The following is a 19988-nucleotide window of genomic DNA, read 5'->3' on the forward strand; positions in this document are numbered from 1 at the left end:
ATACAACTTTAGTAGTTTAAATTCATTACAACTTCTTTGAAATCAGATAATTCTTTTTTGACTTTATTTGCTTAAGGCTTTGTTCCTCTGTGCTATAATCCATCCCTTTCACATCGGTACTACTTCCTTTTGTAGTTTTTCCATTAGCGTTTCCCTTTCACTGAGATCAGGATGTTGTCCTTTTTCTCCTGTAACAAATTACAAAAATAGACTGTCCATAAGCCTTTGGCTTATTTGCACCGTAAGTTGTTTTCATCAACTATGTTTATGGTAACAGAAAGAGTATTTTTGTATTTAACTCTGAGGGACTTTTTCACATCAGCAACCAATCTTGTCTCCATGATGTTCCTAATGATAATATTCTTGAAGATGTCATTCCCAAGAGATGTCAAAATTATTATCTGCTGTAGGTAGCAATGGCATGTGTCATAGCTTAGCTTTACATGATGTAATGCAATCTGCAGAGTAAACAGGGCATCTGTTACAGTGGTTGTAATCACTTTCTCTTTTATGACTTCACATTTTTATTATATCCATTACACGGCAAGATATATTTCAACTTTGACCTTTATCTGCACAGTGAGTAAAAAATAGGGTTTCAATAGGCAAACGCAATTTTTCACTTGCAAAAGCTGCCTTTTTATGATAATGGCTAAAAGGCTTTGGATGAAAATTTTCTGTCCACTCATACATTGGGTAGTGAAAAAATGCTTTGACTATCGTTTGCTGTAAACACAAAGTACTCCTCTGAAGTTGTGATGTTCTATATGCATCTGGAATGTGTGTTGCATGCATGGCAGAAATCTACCATCAATTTAAAACAACCGCCTACTCGTACAGGTGTGATGAAGCACTTAAAAATTAGCGAGAAGGCATGTATGTCACACATGATTTGAAATGAAATAATAATTTCATAAGCTTTTTGCTTCATCAGTTATATTGCATTGGCTATATAAATGTGACAAAACTAAGCAAAAACTAAAAATTTCAGCAATTTGGTTTCATGCCTTCATTTGGATAAAGGAGACAAGCTACTGAACAAAAGCTCTGGAAACATTATTACTTGAACTGTTTGTTAGGTTTTTGCTTTTTTATGCATTTGCTAGCAATTTACTTTTTTTAAATGCGTGAACCTTTTTTCCATCTTAGCTGTATCCTTGTCCAAGTTTTATGTGTTGTAGAGACATATCTTGTGAACTATCTCTGACCTCTCATCTTTAAAAGCTTGATTTATCAGGAAAACTGACAGTATCTTGAGAAGTAGTCTCAAAAGTGTCTGTATGTCAGGGGAATTACTGAGTTTAAAAATCTACTTTGTATTTTGGGAGGTTTCTTATCTGTCAGAATCTTAGATTATATGAAATATGAAATCAGATCATCCAGAAGAGACCGATGAAAGTGTCACATGGATTTTAAGATATACCTGATAATTCTCAGTACTGATGTCATTAAAAATGAGAATAAATAGACAAAAGGGGAAAACATGAAAGAAGGTGCAAAGGCCTTGAGTCCAAGCTGTTGGATTCAGTTCTGTTTGTTCTTGGAAGCCGAAGGGGTATTTTGGGGACTGGGCAAGAAAAAGATTCTAAGAATGTGCAATGAAAGTAAGAGAAAACCTGCACTAAAGTATATGACAAAAAAGGTTGGAATAAATGTAGGAGCCTGTACATGTACAAAGACTTTTTGCAATCGCATTTTTGCCTTAATGAAATTGCATTTATTGCTACAATTCAGTGTTGCTATCACACAGATCATGGCAAAAATGAAGTGCCTCAGGGTAGAGATACCTTATCCTCAATCATCCTTGATATCTCCCTTGAATATATGCTTTATAAAAGAAAATACCAAATTTTTAGAAAATAAAAATCAAAACATTTTTTTCTTTAGGGAAATCTGAATGAGAGCTTCATGATTGCTGTCCTGGAAAATGCTTGTTAATTATTATTCTAAAAGGGATATTTCCCTGAAAAAGCCAGTCTTTTGTTACCTACTCAGTTGATTTTTGCATATGATTTATTCCCACTACCCCCTTTCAGATTATTATTTCTCCTGTCTTCTAGATTCAGGAAGGAATTCATAATGACATTCATTTGGTGTCATCCAATATGCATTACCTTGTTTTTAAGTAACGGCAAAGTCAATCCATTATCCTTTTGAATAATTTTATTAATGCAAGATACTATTGAAATAATCCTGAAGACTTGTGAGATTTATATAAACTGGAGTTAATCAGTATACTTTATGTGTGTGTATACATATATATATATGTGTGTATACACACACACATATATATGTATATTTATATATATAAATATATGTATATTTATTTACATATTTGTATTTATTTGTACATATGTATTTACATATATGTACATACATATATAAATATACCTATACATATATAGAGGTATATTTATATTTATATTTATAAATGTATATATATACACATATATAGACATATATGTATATTTATATATAAAAAAATATACATATATATAGGTATATTTTTATTATTTTATGTATATAAAAGTAGAACAGAAGATACAGAAATAGAAAGGAGATCACTTCGGATCTCTAATGGAGTTTTATTTAGTCCTTCCAGTGAAATTAATAAACTAGAGAAACTGTTTGCTTTGTGGCGCAGGAGCCCATGTCTATGTCTGGGAGACCAAGGTTGTTCTGTGGGTCTTCCATTAGCTGTATGGCTATACCACTTTTCTCTTTGTTACAGATAAGGAAAATTTTTAACTGCTTCCTAAACCCTTTTGAGATACTCCGATGTAGGATGAATCTGTTTTCACATGATATAAATTGCACAACTGAAGAGACTCTAAGCTTTAGTATTTGCTATTTTAAAACCATAAACTCGATTGGGGTGCCAGTCAGTACTCTTGGCTTCTTGTAAAATATAAGATCATTAGTGGAGTAAGTTTATATCGGAGCTGAAAACATAACCATGTGACCACATCTATCTTGAGCTGTAAAACTCTGCCATTTGTTGTGACGTTAATCTCATAGTGTTGTCCCCGTTTTCACTATATCTGAGAATCCTTCTCTGCTGATTATCTCTCCATGACTTGCTGGCTTGGTGGACCTTTTATCTTGTTCCTGGTTGAGAAAAAGGATGGAATTTTAAGTAACAGCAAAAATACATCTGCCTTAAAAAAAAAATATATATATTCAAAGTGGGGAATATCTCTGAGAAGAGATGAAGGTGCCTCAAAACTGAGGCTTGACAAAACTGAGACAGGTGTGATCATGCTTATAGGTTGTTCTTACCAGCACTGTTAAGGACAAAAATATGTAATGGACTTCATACACCACATCTGAAGGGGTTAAATTGCAAAGCGCAGATTGTCCAAAGGAAGGTGGGCAGCCTTCTGAAAAAAATGTATGTTAAAAACAGGGAGGATCCAGAGAGCAACTGGGCTGTGAAGCTCCGTATCCAAAAGTACAGTCTGTGTACGTAGTCTCACCAGGAGAAGTTGTCTTAGAAATCAGTGCCGGTTTAACAGCTCTTACAGAGCCGATGGGTTAAGAACAGGTGGATCCAATGTTTGGATAAATTCAGAGCAGACTGATGTCCTTCCAGAGGACTAGGTTGTATCAGTCAGCTGAGGCTTTTTTGGTTTTGTGAATTCTTTTGTAGTGAAATACTGGTGGTAAGCCCTGCAGTGGTAATATCTCAGATCTAGTTTTGCTTTTGTGTAAAGTATCTAAATTTATCTCTGCGTGAAATATATTAGTACAGTGGCTTGTGCATGTAAGTTTTTAAGTTTCAGTGTGGTGTGCAATGTGTCAGAAGTAAGAATAATTTCAGAAGGGACCTATGTTGAGACATTCCTTATAACATCATCTCTCTGCACATGGAAGAGAAAATCAAACAATCAGGACTGCTTTAAGATCATTCTGATGAGTGAGGAGATGGAAATATTTTGGGGGAAAAGATGACTTCCCATTGTCTTTCAAATAAGTAGGAAGTTGGAAAACGTCCAAAAGGAATATTTTAAGATTAAAGTTATTAATAAATTGGGAATTATTATTAAAATCTTCACGATATTGTTTAATTTTTAAAGTGTCAGGGTTATCAGTATGCCTGTTCAAGGCAATTGGGGTGTTGGTTTTTTGGTTTTTGGGGTTTTTTTGCAACTCAGTTTAGTTTACAAGAACAAAAAGATTTGGCTAAGAAACAGCACTATGTACTGCTTATTCTTTTAATCCGTGTTATTCATAAAAATGCCCATCTACAGCAGTGTGGCAACCAAAATACTTTGGTCCCTGTGCTGTCCCCGACCCCCTGATGTGTGACCTGAAGCAGTCACCAAATCTACTTTCGGATTCATCCATTTTTGGAGCAGCTTTTCCTGAGATACAGGCGGCCTGTGATGAGCTGTGAACACAGGTAGTAACAGAGCAAATATGCAGGTCACTGACCAGAGATGCTATAAGGAAAATTCCAAGGTCCCTTGGGTGTCCTAAACTGCAGAGAAATACCCTGCTTACTGCCAGACTGAAATATAAATATTGCCTAGAAGAGAATAAATTAACATGATTGCTTATAGAAGTGAATTCCATCTAATCCTCTACCTTAACATTTAATTTAGTCATTGCACACAATGAATAAAAATATCAGAATCAACATACAAAACACTTATTCTTTCAAGACCAAAGTTTGAACAGATGCGTCTGTGTATTGAGACAACATTTGACTAGGTCTCTGAAGAAATCATGTGAAATTCTTTCCCATTGAAGGCAATGACGGAGTTGCCGTTGACTGCAGCCTTGAGCTTGACTCTGAGTGCAGTAACCTGATTCAGTAAGGCATTTAAATACATATAATCATAGAAAAAGTGATCTGATGAATCATGGCCCTATCTGTGCAAATTTGCCTAATGAAATTGTGTGAAATTAACTTTATTCACAAAGCACACCTGTTCTGCTGGGAAGATGGCTATAAATATCTTTGTGCCACCTGCCCCAGCTACGAGAGCTCCTATAAATCACGTAATTCCCTCTGACAACAGATACCGCCTTGAAGGCGTTTTTTTTTCTTCCTTTGTGCTCTGTCTGAAAATGTCTATTTGCATAAATAAAAATTTCTATGCCAATAAATTTTCCACCACATTTCCTTTTCCTCCCCAAAAAATGAATAAAGTTTAGTTTGTTCATCATTTCGCCTTCCCTGTTACAGTTGCGTGTACAGCCTGATTCTAAAGTAGGATGTGATCACTCGTGAATGCTGCCCATCCAAAGACACCATTGCTTGTGCAGACAGTGCCTTGGAGGAGTTGTTTCAGTTTGACTGGGATGAGTCCAGGTGGAAAGAAATTATCTGACTGGAAAACCAAGAGTTATCAGGGCTCTGCTTATCTGTCAGTCTCATTTTTTCTAATTCTCTCTTCTCTTCCTTCTCTGTGAGAAATTGCCCTTTCTTCTGGAGGAGGTTAAATTTAAAACTAAACCCCTAAGAAAACATTGCCATAGGTCTAGAGCTTGCAATCTTCTGCTTATATCTGTGCTTACCTCTGAAGTGAGGTTTAGCTGGGTAAGCCGGTACCCCGTGGGCCAGGGAAGGGGCAGAACTGCAATTCCTGCTCTACAAGCAGAACGTGAGTCAACAGTGCCATGCTGCTGAGAGAAGGGTAAATACCTTATTAGGCTGTATAAACAGTGTAGACTGCAAAAATGCATGAAGTGAGCCTGTGTAAAAATACAATGATTTTCCTTCAAGAAAGATATAGATTTATTGGTTGGCATCCAGAGAAGAGCAACCCAGAATGGAGACTGAAAAAACTGCAGTTGTATAGCTTTCAGAAGAGAAAATCATGGGGAGACAGTGTAACAGTTTTCAATTATGTGAAAGGCTATTGCAAAGAGGAAGAACATAATTTGTTTCCGTATTTAAGGTTCATAAGACAAGTTAAACTGTGAACAGAAAAAATGGTGTCATTAAGGAAAAAACACAACAGCAAACCCAAACTTCTGGTGATAATCATAGTGTAATGCTGCAGGACACAGCCTAGGAGGGTTGTGGAGGTTAAGAATAAGCTGAACAAATACTAGCTAGGAACGACAGGGGAGTAGCAGATGGCTCCCCTGGCTTTTGATCTCAATGTCTAGTGTGCTTTTAGAATAATTGCAATCAGTACTTTATATGCATAATCTGTGTAAACAATATCTTGCTGGTTTTGTAAAACTTGAGCTATGTTAAGTAGTACATTGATGCACATGTGAAAAATACAGATTCGAATAACACAGTAAAAGTTTTCCTTGCAATGCATCTATTGCTGTGTTTTCACTGAGTACTAATATGGTTAACCTTTGGTCTTCCTGTATTTAAAATATTCATTTCTATCAGCACCTAAAAACAAAGGAATAAGTTTTAAAAATTGACTTAACCCACAATTAATATGCAACAACTTTATACTGATCTTGTATTTAATTCTAGAGCAGTGGAAAATGTTTCTATTGTTTTCTTTTTTTAAAATTGATACGGTGTGTTTTCATTTTATTTTATATTTTTACTGATACATTGACTGTATTGACAGAGATCCAATTGTATCTCCAATGGTTGCTTAGGGGACAGTGTACAGCAACAGTCTATCTCTGTGCGAAAGGAGAATTCCTGACATCTTTAGTGTTAAGTCATTAGTTAAGCATAGCTTTATTTAACAGCTCTTCATGTGGAAGGAGTAAATGAGGCATTTAAATCAACAGTAACAGTGATTGCTCTGTGCTGCTGTTCTCATCACAGACCTAGGAAGTCCTGGTTGAACTTCAAACCATGTATTAATCCTTCATAGACTGAGTTCAAAACTCCCTTTGAAAACTTGAAAGCGAAGGACCCACACATTTCAGAATGAGTAAACTCTTGCCCGAGGGAGGAATTTTTTTAATGAGGTAGAAAAAGACTGTGTACTGTCTCCTAGATAGCGTGCCCATTAATCATTTGCAAGGTCTATGTAGAAGATTTTTATAGGTTTAACTGGTGAGTGCAGCTTACACCAATTTGCTCACCCAGGTTGACCTGTGTTCAGCAGGGAGTTAGATCTGGAGGACACTGTTACCTTCCTGGGTGCATGGGATAAACAGCAGCCAGACGCGCGCATTCAGCATCACCAGACTTGAACTTTTTTGTACCGAGGCTGAAGAAAGCAAAGTGCTATGACTGGAGGATTTGTTCCATACAACAAGTCCAGACTGCGTGCTGTGAATAGAAGATGAAATTCAATGCTGGGTTTAACGTTATTAAAGGAAAAGGAAATAGCCCGTTTTCCTTTATTTCTGGGGCAGGTAAGGTAGCATTGCAAAGTAGATGTTTATACCTGCCCTGTTATCAGCAAAGCTTTGGGCAGTGGTGCTTTTCAGGAGCTCCAATATTCACTTGAAAAATCCACAATAACTATAGTTTCCCAGTCTCACAAGTATTTTTCTTGCAGCAACCTTTCCAAACTGGTACTCTGACTTAGAGGCTGTCACTTGTGTTTGCTTTCTGGAGCTAAACCTACTAATGTTTACAATGTGCTTAACTGAACTTGGAACCTGTGCTCTCCCTTGGTTGCACATCAAAGAGAATCTTTTTAAAAGATTTTGTCTGGTACAGTGGCATGAAGGCACTACTGCTGGAATATCTGCCCCAGAGGAGAACTGACATGACATTTGAGCGAGCTCGCGGAGCTGACAACTCATCCTGTTTGACCGCTCAGTCTGAGGGTGCTGCTAAGAATTCTGAACTTGCCCAGTTGTGGTGTTGCTGTTACATCTTCCAAAGTTGAAAAATCAGCAAATTTGATCAGTAAATGTCTCACAATAAAGTATATAATATATAAAAGCGCTGAAAATACAGATAGAAATGGAAAAGGAGAAGCTCAGAAGGAACAGACTGACGGTGCATTTTTACACTGTTTCTTTCATATATAGAGAAAAACAAGACACAGTAATGGCTTAGCTCCATTAGCGCATCTGCTTTGTATCATACAACTACAAAATGGTTCTCAAAAGTTATAGAGGCAACATATGTGCTATGAAGAATCATACTATGACTGTGTGCTACATTCATGCTTGCACACGGTTTCCACTGGACTGGAGATGGGAATATGTCCCTGTACTCCACCGGTTAAGTAGTATAGCAGCCATAGGATCAGGGCAGCAGATGGGTCCTTCAATCTTTAGTTCTGAGCTGGGTTTGAAGATCGAGTCCTGTATATCAATATTACAACATAGCATTTTGGTAACTAAGAGTTAGATACGTAAAGCTTTCCTAGATTCTGGTGAGGTTAAAATGTTTGAAAATCAAGTGTGTCATCCATTAGTCTGTAGAAAGTTCAAAACATAGTGTAGATCAGCAGAACCCCCCTGAAGTGCACTTGTATGTTCCATCTCAACTTGGATGAAACTATCGAATAGAGTTTGCAGTAGAAAGAATCTATATTCTCCGTGTCCTGTCTTACCCCTGAGGTACAAAACTATCTCCACCTTGTTGGTGAACTGCTCAAGAAAAATATCATCATAAATTGGCTATTCCGTCTGCACACGATGCTTTTAGGAAGCAAGGAAGAGATGCATCTAGAACCATGAGACCTGCATCTCTCCAACAGGGCTTCAGCTCATGTCCGTGCAGCCACAAATTTGGCGATGTTTACAAATTACTTCCTTTTCCTTTATTTTTCCTGAGATGCCTCACTTCACACCATTGTAGATCTCAATTTACTTCTCCATAAACTATCATTATTCTTTTTTAGCGTTTATGGCACTCACCCACCATAGTTGTCATTGTTACAAATTGTTTGTCATTGTTGCCTCCCTCTGTGGCTGCGCAGGGCACTCTGATTGCAAACGCTGGCTGCTCAAAGCGACAGAGGAATTGGGGAGAGGGAAGTCATAAAGACGTCATCCCCTACACCCTGAGAAATGACAAGGAGGACAGCTGAAACTACATGTGGTCGTCTCTTGTTTGAATGAGTAAATTGTATAGCAATCTCACTTCGAAGTAGCTGCATGAAATTTCTGAATTTGCCCTAATTAGAATATCTTCTGTGCTGTTAATGTGATTGATTTGTGTATTTCTTGCTAAGAATATTTTATTCCTTAATTCCCTCTGCAGTTTGGTCTTTCTGTTGCTTACTTTTATTCAGTTAATGCCTAACCCCATTGGAAATATACATGGCAGTATTTAGTTATCATACCTACGTTAGCTTGAGAGGATATATATACCACCATTGCAACCTTCTCAACAGGCCCTTTGTTGCTTTAATTCTTCTGCCGAGTATGATATACAAAAGGTTATGAGGAGGGATTACAGCAAAATAGAAATGGTTAGAGAAATGAGAAAGTATTTATATGTATTGGATTTTAAATCTCTTCCAATTGCCATAATAGAGTCTGGATTCAAATTCTACGGAAGCTGAAGAAAAGTTTTTTTCACCTCAGTGGACTTTGGGTTGGAGTCTAGACAAAAAAACCCCACCCTACTCTAAGGAGCTTCCTCTGCCTTATGCCACTCTCTGTGTCTCTTTAACGGTTTGTTTAGCTAAATTTGTTTGAAGAAACCTTAAAATTCACAATGTTTAGGCCACTCATTTTAGATCTCCCAGTGCTTAATACACTTCAGAAAAAGTTTCATGTCCTGGAGTCAGGTTGTCAAGTAAGAACTTTAGTTGTCATTTAAAATAAATATTGCTTGGTCTAGAGATTACCCAAAGGAGCTGGCATATATGAACAGTAAAAGAAAAAAAAAAACAACACAAAAGCAAACAACAACCAACCATCAAACAAGTGAAATAAATAATGATCCTTAAGTCAGTCTTGCATCCTTTGGGGGAGCAGACTCAGGATAGTGAATGTTTATAATTCATTCTGGAAAAAGATGGAAATTGCCTGGCTGTGCCAACGCTTCTGCGTACCTTTGCTACGCTATTACTTTTCATGATGTAGTTACAGCCATCCTTTTTCAACTGGAACCGTTTCTGCTTCTCTGCACTGATAAATACGTTTGTGTAAAGCACTTTAGTCTGGGTGAAGTCATCTCTTCAGTTGGTGCTAAAATAGGCCCAAAAACTGTGAAAAGGGGAAATAAGAAATTGCATACATTTTAAATGCATCATGCAAACCCCAGATTTCTCAGTCTTTGGGTATCTCTCCTTTATTTTCTCTGTCATCTCTTTGTCGTGGAACTTGCCTGACTTTGTCTTGACAAAATTGGGATTTTATACTGATCAAAATGTTGTCGTAGCATTTTCCAAGTTCCTACAACTAAAGCCTTTTCAGCTTCAACAAAACGTTAGTAGATCTTTAAAAGTTTATCTAAGTCATTGGTTTGTAAGCAAAGATCAACTTCAAGCAAAGGTGATCTTACGTACCTCTGAGATTCAATTTGAATTTCATACAGATACATATTACTTAATTGTATTTATTTGCTTAGATTATAAATAATTAAAGAATGCCTGCCCAAGTCTCCTGGTACCACAACACATCAATAACAATACCATCCCAGCAGTGTTGACTTAATTATTTTAACAGGAACTCAGCCAGACAACCTCCAGTGGAGACTTTTCACTTTCGTCATTACTGCGAGAAACAAATCCATAGCTTTCTCCAGAAATCTTATCAAACAGTACCTTCTGTGTACTTCTGAACCCGAGGAGGCATACAGTTCAGTCCTTATTCACTACATTTTATTTTACTTTAAGCTAGCTAGGACTTTGGGAATCATTTTCACAGAAAACTGACAGTTCTCTGAAAGCACACCTCATTAAAGATCAAGTTCAATATTTTCCTCAGCTTACAAATTCTTTAGTAGTCCATATTCCATTTGATGCTTTTGGGTGAAAATCCTTTTCATATTGTTTGAAAAATTTATATTAAAAAAAATTAAGAATCTTATTTTGGAATGCAAGCCCAACAGGGGAAAAAAGCTAAATGAAATATTTCAATTATTAGATGGCAATTATTTATAGACTCTCTTTACTTGAAAAACACTTCTGAGATCATCTCTTTCTGCTCCAAATCAGGACAAAGCAGTGGACAGAAAGTTTAGTTGTTGTCTTATTTTGATACATTGATGGTTTTTTCATTACAAAAAAACCATTCAGGAATGTCATCAGAGCCTTGCTGATTAATGGTAATGTGGTGAAAAGCACCTCTGATAATATGTAACATTGCCCCTAAGGTTTATGGGAATAACGAAATGTGTTGTTCCATTCACCAGCTTGTGTTTTGTGTGATGTTTGTGTGCAGGACTTGCCAGAAAACCAAGGAGGTATTTTTAGGTTGTGCTATTTTGGTTTTGGTTTTTAGTGTTTCAAGACAGATTTATAATAGTCAGTAGTCATGCTTTGTGATGAACACAGTACAAGTGATAACATCTAGCCTGCATTTCAGTTCCTCCAATTACTAAAAAACAAAACAGAAAGGGCTTTTGCATGGCGAAGAGCATTAGCTCATGCTCACCCTTAGCACCTTTGCAAGTCTTTTGTCAGGTGCTGTAATGTGACTGTACATGTACTTAAACGTCTGTTGCTGATAGATGTCTGATGTGATTGGGACATCAGATTATTTTTTTACAAAGTTGATACTGTTTTGTCAACTTTTTCACAGATCCCTTCAAGGGTCAAAGCAGAAATGCAATAATATTACAGCTAGTGTGTTCCTGGTATTTCTCTTTGCAATTCTTCAGCTGTATTCATTGGTGCTTGGGCTAACAGACAAGAGCACTGCTGGGTTTCCTGTTCCCATTTTTAGTGGTAGACTGTTCCATGAATCCCTTTCTAAAATACATCTCCAGTACCATTGTTTCTGCTTATCTACAAAACAGAGCCTTGCAGTTATAAGCATCTACCCTCTTTCAGTCCAAGTCAGGAAAAGCTTCCGGGATTCTGTGCTGACATGCAAATACATTAAACTCTTGTTTTATTCTCTGTTCTGTTTAAACATCACGATATTATTTCTCTTAGGAATTAGCTGACATTTAGACATCTCACAAAGGTATTTTATATTGTGTAAAATGTAATTCATGTAGACTTTCTAAAATAAGCCTTTCTGAAAGCATATTTAATTCTCATACTTTATTTTTAATTTCCTTCTTTAGGCTAAATTCTAATGCGTGTATACCCAACAGACTAATGTACCTGAAGATTTTTTTTTTATCCAGATGCATTCACAAATCAAAGTAATAGTGCATATTCCCGAGAAATATTAATCTTGTTCCTCCCCTTCTTTTTCTTTTCTTTTGTAACATGCAAGCAATATTTCTTTAGAAAGGAGCTAAATAAAAAGTAGAATATTAAACGCGCGAAGATTAAATACCAAGAATTCAATAATAGTAATCATATAATAAATGGTATTCTCATAATATCTGCTGTTGGTTTTGAACGTAATGAATCATACAGCAATCATGCGGTTGAAGAACGCATAATTCTTATGGAAGCCTTTCATTATGGATGTACTTTTTGTACTTCAAACTGAACCATTCTATGACTGTAGGGGGAAAAATAAGGTTTTATGAATCTAAAAGTTCAGGACAAGAATAAAAATTAGCATGGTTTTTTAAAGTGAGAATGCAAACTTTATATTATTCTCTCTTACAGGGCTGCTGAGCCCCTTCCCCCGCCAAAGTGCACCGAGAATTTCTGAAACTTTGACAATTAGAGGCTCTATATAATCATTAATGTCGTATGAATAAATAAAGCCTAATTAATTCAATACTAATGAGATGAAGTAGGTTCAGACAATGTTCACCATTGAAGACTATATTCCCCTACAGTTCTGTAAGAGTAATTGTTCATTGTTGTCATGTTATACAATTTCTTTTTTAACCCTGTAGAGGTCAATAAATCGTGTAGTGTAGCAAGATTTGGTGAAATTGTTAAAAAATAGTATGCAACTTGTAATATAAACTTGATTTTTTTTTGCTGGCAATTATTATTTTAGCGTATTTTTAGTATAATTTTAGTAGCAATTAGGAACAGAATTCATATGTGTATTTGATACATTTGAAATTAGCCAAAATAACAGGATAGGAAAGGGATTATGAAGATCTCTGTTAGAAAGACAAGTGCGTATTTATGGAAGGAAGACTAAATAGAGCCATGCTCACATCCAGGACGATGTTTAAATAATCCTGAAAGACTTAAATCACTTCAAAGCATTTTTATCTTTTATTATGTTCTTTTTCAAGAGCCTTCTGAGTTTCCCTTGGTCTCCTGTTCACTTCTACCCATAATGCACATAACATACCAGCTTCTCTGTCAAGTTCTTTAATATTTTACCATATATTGTCTGCCTTTTCTGATGGTTCATTTCTGCCAATTTTATGGAAAAAAAGAAGCTGGAGGTCAGATTATCAAGTTAAAGGAGGGAGTCCGCTCCAAATCTAAACTCAAAGCTCAAAAGAGATAAAATTTAGGAGAAGTGTTCAAACTAAGGTCTGTATATATGCATATGTACAGATATATTTGGAAGTTTGCAGGTACTTATAATAGCATGCATGGTTTTGCAAATGTGAAAAAATTCTTGGTCTCAGTGAGTTTGTGTAAACTTCTCATTGGCTTTCTGTAAGTGTTAGTACACGATGAATGCAGAGACATGTCAATGGTCCTACCGCCAGAGCAAAACTATCTCTCAGCCAAATACTCTCCTCAAGTGCTAATCGGGGATGATTCAGCCTGGAGGGTGCAGGTTTTGCCAGGAGCATGCTACTGCATCCCAAGTCTTCTGGGGAGGGATCCTGGTTCTGGCACATCTGTGGTAGAAATCCAATTAAACTGAAAGAAAAGTAAATATTTTGCTTTAAGTCATCTATTTTATAGCGCTATGCTGCAATTCTGGCAACTGAAGATGCAGTTTCAAGTTTTTGAGTATTTTCAGGTGCATTTAAATACATAATAACTAGATTAATTTAATTGGAAATATCAATTTCCCATCTTCGTGTATATTTTATGTTTTTAAACTATTAGACTCATAGTGAAAACACTGCATGCATTATATTTTTCTACAGCCTGTGCATGTTACAGTGACAGCATTCATGTTCTCAGTCATGACTCTCAACTGTTGGCTAATCTTCCCCATTCTAATATCAGTAGCTACATTTACACAAATTACTATGTTGTAAAAGTTGCATCAATAATTTACAGTTCAAAACTGAATTTGCTCAGAATAAGTACTTGTGAATTAAACACCCCCCAAAAAAGGAGGAGCAGCAGTTAAACCCAGACTAACTCTACTTAAAATAAAATATGAAATAAAATTTATTAATATACCTAAACACTGGTATATTCTTCAGATAAATTAATAAAAATACGTCTATGATAACTAGACTGAACTGTGAGAAGGTATGAGAAGGAAAAAAATAGGACTCCAAAACTTCGTTTCGGAAGAGACATTAATAAAAACCGGATGACATGCAGCAAAGGAAATTAGCTTCTAGTGTACATGGACATGAATAATGCTAGAGGATGTATCATATAACTTAATCAGATAGGCTGTAACAGGAAGATGCAACTGTGGTTTCCTTAATGACCAATGGGTGATGTAATCAAATGCTAAATGCACATTGTCAGGTTGTGACAAGTTTCTATCAAAGCAAAGATGGAGGATCACTTAACCCAGAGTTTAGACTGATAACACATCCTCTCTCGAGTGAGTGGAAGGAGTTAGGAGCAGACAGCTTTCTATAATGCTGTTGTGACATGAAGTTATCTTCCTTTGTCATTCTTTAATGTAAATATCCCATTCCCTGAAGGTGTATGTACTTCTGCTGGATTTGGCAGGGTACAAAGTTGTTAATCTTGCTAGTTTGGGCATGAGGCACAGTCAAGGCTGCTGCAGCTGGGACCCAGCAGAGCTGCAAGAAGCTTTCAGGTGGTTCTGGCTTCTGCCAGCAGTTGCAGGCTCTGCCCCTGTGACTGCGTCTGTGCTGGTCCATGGATTAACTAATTTAAGGCAGTATGGGAACGACTGAACACGGGCTTACAAGTCTGGGTGAAGGATAGGTCTGCTTCGGTAAAGCAGATTAAATAGTGCTCCCAATGTTGGGCTTGTAGGACTTTGTAATTTCTCTCTCACTGTTGTGCACCTTGCCAGTGAATGTTTCCATTTGAGCAAACCCAAATGTTAAGGCTACTGGAGCAGTGACCTTTGTAGCGGCAGGTTCAGATCCCAACTGAGTAACTTCTGCTCGCCTCAGGCCCAGGAGGGCCGGTTGTGTGTACAGGGACGCAGGGCTGGATGCACCTGCCCAGGTTGACTCTGGAGGCAGGAGAGTCTTTCCGTGCTCAGGAGGGGGGATTTGATCCTTGCTGGCTTCATTGCACAGGGTAGGTACAAGACCTTTGTTCACCAAATCAGAGTGGTTTAGCAGCAGTTTTATAGCAGGGTACTGCTGTGAATACAAGAACCAAACAGAGTCAAAATTAAGACTGAGCTCACTGATAATCCTGGGCTTTGCATTTTAATGGATACTACTAGTTGAGTGCTAGATTGTGTTTTTATGACCAAGCAGATTAGGAAATAATTTGCATGTGAATCTCTCCAAGTCAGTGCAGTTTCCCTGGTAACAAATGAGGAACCAAGTTCCAAAATCTGCTTGTTGCCGTTAAAATGTGTGTATGTGGGGAGGGGGTGTTCTTTTTATAAGTTTTTATTAAAGAAAAGTAGAACTGCAAAACCTAGCAAGAATCCTGATTTACATAAAATGAGGGGTTGAGAGAATGAAATTGGTTCTTCACTCACCAGCACTTAACTCATACAAAAATCTCATTTCTAGTCAAACAACACCAGGGTATTTTGCAATCAGACTTTTCCTTTCTGGCTATTGAAAATGAAATTTGCTATTGCTTATTATTTTCAGGGAAGCTGCCAAGAACTGGCATTTCCATCAGTAGCTGCCTTTCAAGCTTCTTCAGAAGCTGTCTGTGAAGGCTGGGAGTATAACTTTGTCTGAGATCCATAAGGGCTTCCCAGCTCCCCTACGTGGCTCCACAAGGTGGGATCTTCGCCCTGTTTCAGTTTAGCCTGAGGGTGGCTCTCTCGGGTTCCCTGTCACTCTACAGCAGTCAACTGGTTTGGACCTGGAACAGTCTGCCACATCTTCCTTTTTTAAGTGATGGTTAACGAGAGGTCTGAGTTGAAGTTTTAACTAGATGACTTTTTAACGTAGCAGCAGGAGAACTTAAAAGATGTTGGAGGAGGGAGAGAGCACAAGTCCATTCGTGGGTACTGGAAGAGCGACTGAAGGACTAGTTATCCTTGAACTTTGCATCCTGGAAGCATGGGAAAAAAACCAAAACAAAACCACAAAAAACCCAGCAACCCCCCAAAAAACCCCAACAACAATAACAACAAAAAAGAACCCCAAAAAACCAAACAGCCAACTTTCGGAGTTCCGGCAGCATTCTGTGCCTTTATTGAACCAGACAGTTTTGGCATAAAATATTTTGCTATTTCCCCAGTGCTCTCTGAATACAGAGTATCAGGTGTTTTTCTTTAGTTATTTCCTGAAACTTAATACATAATCTCAGTATTTTTGATGCTAAATTTTTAAGTGACTTTTCAGTAAAAGATCTAGTACTAAATCTGCCTAGTTAAAAATTAACTCCAGAAATATAGCTGAAAACATGTAAGCAACAAGGTGAAAAAACTATTTTTTGCTTTCCCTCCCCGTTTATTTTGTTTGCTGGTTCCCCGTTTAATAATTTTCAGTTTGCAGGTTATTCTAATTAGACAAGTTTTGAACGTGAAGCAAATTAAAACTTTGCCCTAAAAAAATTAGTTGCCCTAAAATTTCTTCAATGTATGTATGAAGGAAAATTCCAAATATAAAAAAAAGGTTTTCTCTGAGTAGGAGAGTATCTCCCTTGTTCAGAGGTGTAATTTTTGAAAACATATTAGAATCACAAAATAGATTTTGTAATAAATAAAAGTAATTACCGTTCAGCTTCTCACTTAGAAGCAAGCTAAGCTACTGCTGCTGCTGAACACAGCTTTACTTCATTTTATCAAACTAAAGTGATTTTTTATGTCATGCTGGGTTTTGTTTCCATTAATGAGCCATACAATAATCGTGAATAAAAAGCGAAAAATTATATTTGAACACAGAGGACCTGAGTTACTGAATGTTCCTATCATCAACATGAATAAGCTTTACCTTTTTTAAAAATGTGGTATCATTGTAAGCAGTGGCACAATAAAAAAGTGTCTTGCGAATGTTCAAGTGGTGTGGTAGAATTTCCCAAGTACTGCAGGAGACTGGTTGCGGATGCACAAATGTAACTCTCTGTCAAGAACACCTTTATTCAAAACTTATTTTCCTTTTTTTTCTCCATTTCACAAGCCTGTGGATTCACTAGACAACTAACGTGAAAACATGCGAGACGAGTGATTCTGTATCTTTTATTGGTAGGAGGGACATCATACAAATGACAAGTTTGCTTCGTTTTGAAGGATAGAGTGAAATTTTCTTTTCTCAGATTGTAATTACATTTCCAGTTCCCTGCCAGCGTATGCTGATTGCTTTCAGCTTCCTTGGGGCCTTGTCAGTCCATTGATTAAAGAAATGTTCTTTAAGTGGATTTGTACTGCATTTGAATAACTGATACCGTTTGATTAGGGTTGAATGCTGATATGGCCCTCAGTAAATAGCTGTTTCTAAATCTTGTAATTTTTTATGATGAATCTTCTGACGTGAACTACTTCTCTTAAGTTCTGGACTTTCAAATGATTACCTGATAGGGTCAGTTGACAATCATGAATGAAAACTTCTGACTCTTGTGGCTGCAGAAAAAACCTGAGAATGTTGCCAGTGCATAGAAGAGGTCCAAAAGCTAAAAGGCAAGGAAAACATGATTATTTCTTTAAAAGAACGTCAAAATAATACATTTCATGCTAGTTGTTCCTCCATCTTGCTGGATCTAGCTCAACGAAGTTCTTGTGCTCACTGTTATTTTTGACAACATGAGTAGTCCCCCTGCTTATTCTTAATATCCTTGTATTTACGAGGCAGTTCCCCCAGGATTACCACCCCGTCACTCAGTCTGAAAAACAGAACCAGGTTTACTCAACAGGGTCTGGTAACCTCTCAGCACCCACCAAGGGCAGCGGGATAATACATGTTCTTCAGAGGTTTTGCTGAATCATGACTGCAGTTCTTAGGATCAAATTCATGCAGGGAAACATTAAGTGGAAATGTTGTTTGCAAGCACTAAGTAATACGTCCTCCTGAGAGTGACCTTTGGTAACTTCAGATGCTTTTCAGTAAAACTGCTGTGTGACTGCTGCATATACAGTTTTCGATGGTCAAAATACAAAATCTAGTGATGGGAATGTAAACCAAAAGCTTGGTGTATGGCAAATATAACATGCGTTCTTTTGCATTCCTGTTTTGAAAAAGAAGTAATGTCCGCTTAATGGAATTTCAGGGCCATTTGCTTTATTGCTACAAAAGGATGTATCTACATTCATTAAAATAAACAGCTATGACCTTTTAAAGATTATTTTAAAACATGATTTCATTTCTCAATACATCAGTCCAGTGAATAGTTACTAGTCAATTACTGTTATTTTTTTGTAGTAATAATAGGGGAAATATTACGTTAACTATTCTAATGTGTTCATAATTAGAATAGACTATCAAATTATGCCTATTTTGAAGAAAACTTTTAAAGCTCTTTTTACCAATTTTCTTATATATACTTTTATTTCCTCTTAACTTATGTTTTTTCCAGTAACTCAACTCTTTAATTGAAAACTCTCAGCAGGTGATAAAGAGGAGAAAGATTTTTAGATTAAAGAAAATACCACGAACATGTAGATTTATAAAGATCAAAGGGGCAACTTCCCTGTGTAGCATATACTGCAGTATTATGAGAAATTTTTTTAAGAACTGTTTTCCATAAACAAATAAATGTATATGTGTTCACATGAATAAAAGGTGGCAGTGACTTAAGGTGTACTACATAAATTTAAGACTATTCACAAGCATTCCTGCCCATAATCAAAACAGTTTTATTCATTACATTTATAACCTGAACCACAGCTGATGTAGAGTCTGTTTTTTTAATTGTGATTGGGCATGTAACACAAGTCCAGGCTGAAATTTCCTAGAATAGCGTGCCAGGACCTTCTGAATTGATACTATCTTTGCATGACTTCTGGAAGTTTTGAAGAAAGAGTTACGAAGGTACAACAAAGGAGAAAACTTTTAAATGCATACAAAATTTCTAGGAAGATATGGACAAGCTGTAAGGAGTGTTTACTAAATGGTTATGAAGTTGTTAGGCTGAAATATATTTGAGGTTGAACATTTCTCAAGGAAATAACAACCTAAACATCACAATAATATAATGCCTTTAAAACCAAGCAAACCATTTTTATTTAAAAACATGTTTATAGTACTCTAATATTTGCATACCTGGCCTTTAGCAGAATAACAACAACAACAAAATTGCCCAAACCATAAAGTTAGAGACCAACGACATAAATCCAGACCCCTTTGACACAGGCCTGAATTTATTCCTGAACATTTGTGGGTGGCTTTGCTTTGTGACTGTGGTGTGGTTGCACTGACTGGTATGTTCACAGACTCAATTGCAATTCTTCGCAACTGCTGCCTGACAGAGCGGGAGTGCTAGGAGACTAAAGCAGAAGAGGATAGATGGGATAGCCGCAGGCAGTCTATTCCAGTGCTTACTGGAATAGCCATTAGTGTGTGTTTTCTAATGACTAATCTGAATCTTTCGTGCTGAAACTGAAACTCATGACTTGTTCTCTTACCCACTGCCGTATAGGAAACAGATAATTTTCTTCTCTGTAGAAGCCTTTTTCGTGCTTGAAAGCTACTACCATACCTAGCTTTTTTATTGGTATTGCTAGTGGTTTTGGCTTTTTTGTTTGTTTGGGATTTTTTTGAGCTAACTGCCCTGGCTTTTTTTAAAGCACTGTAGGAGATGCATTCTAGACCTGTACCTTTTCTTATTTCCTTCCACTGCACACTCTGT

The sequence above is a fragment of the Rissa tridactyla genome, chromosome 7 (assembly GCF_028500815.1).
Source record: "Rissa tridactyla isolate bRisTri1 chromosome 7, bRisTri1.patW.cur.20221130, whole genome shotgun sequence".
Lineage (NCBI taxonomy): Eukaryota > Metazoa > Chordata > Aves > Charadriiformes > Laridae > Rissa > Rissa tridactyla.